Source organism: Bos mutus, chromosome 2 (genome assembly GCF_027580195.1).
Source record: "Bos mutus isolate GX-2022 chromosome 2, NWIPB_WYAK_1.1, whole genome shotgun sequence".
NCBI lineage: Eukaryota > Metazoa > Chordata > Mammalia > Artiodactyla > Bovidae > Bos > Bos mutus.
The window spans coordinates 9,945,633-9,946,922 of NC_091618.1; the positions used below are offsets into that span (position 1 = coordinate 9,945,633).

The 1,290-nt window shown below is 51.3% G+C and overlaps 1 pseudogene; it reads left to right on the forward strand.

The window, feature by feature from the left end:
* The first annotated feature begins 358 nt into the window (after positions 1 to 358).
* On the forward strand, positions 359 to 1,089 carry LOC102275132 (small ribosomal subunit protein eS10-like; annotated as a pseudogene).
* Positions 1,090 to 1,290: the final 201 nt, after the last annotated feature.

Below are 1,290 nucleotides of genomic sequence, written 5' to 3' on the forward strand. Positions count from 1 at the left end.
ACTAAGCCCATGTACCGCAACTACTGAGCGCCCGCTCTAGAGCCCGTGCTCCACAACGAGAAGCCACGGCAACGAGAAGCTCGAGCGCCTCAAGGAAGAGTAGCCCCGCTTGCTGCAACTCGAGAAAGTCCATGTGCAGCAATGAAGACCCAGCACAGTCAAAAATAAAGAGATGTCCACATCCTGATCCGAGGATTAGGATCCTAATTAGGATTAGGATCTGGGGATGTATTTTATAGGGCAAAGGGCAAATTAAGGTTCGGTTTGGTCGCTCAGTCGTATCCGACTCTGTGACACCATGGACTGCAGCATGCCAGGCCTCCCTGTCCATCACCAACTCCCGGAGTTCACTCAAACTCATGTCCATTGTGTCAGTGATGTCATCCAACCATCGCATCCTCTGTCGTCCCCTTCTCCTCCTTCCTTCAATCTTTCCCAGCATCACGGTCTTTTCCAATGACTCAGCTCTTCACATCAGGTGGCCAAAGTATTGGAGTTTAAGTATTGGAGTTTAAAGTAGGCAGAAAGAATTGAAGTCTCTAATCAGCCAACCTTAAAAATAGGGAGATTCTCGCTTTTCCAGCTCAGCCCCTGGACGCAGCAGCCGTTGTGATGTTGATGCCCAAGAAGAACCGGATTGCCATTTATGAACTCCTTTTTAAGGAGGGGGTGATGGTGGCCAAGAAGGATGCCCAAGCACCCAGAGCTGGGAGACAAGAACGTGCCTGATCTTCATGTCATGAAAGCCATGCTGTCTCTCAAATCGTGAGGCTATGTGAAGGAACAGTTTGCCTGGAGACACTTCTGCTGGTACCTCACCAACGAGGGCATCCACTATCTCCGCAATTACCTCCACCTGCCCCCTGAGATCGTGCCTGCCAACTCTGCGCCGCAGCCGTCCTGAGACTGGCTGGCCGCGGCCCAAAGGTCTGGAGGGAGAGCGACCTGCAAGACTCACGTGAGGAGAAGCCGACAGAGACACCTACAGACAAAGCGCCGTGCCCCCTGGTGCCGACCGAGGCTGGGTCAGCAACTGAATTCCAGGTCAGAGGAGGATTTGGTCGTGGACGCGGTCAGCCACCTCAATAAAGTTGAAAGAGATTGTTTGGGGTTGAATAAGCCTCTAACCAGAAAAATTAAAAAAAAAAATAGGGAGATTCTCCTGAATTATCTAGATGGACCCAGTGTCATCCCAAGAGTCCTTAAATGTGGAAGCAGAAGACAGAGTCAGAGGCAGGGTGGAGTGAGGTGAGAGTCTCCTGGCCATGGCTGGTTTTAAAGATGGAAGGA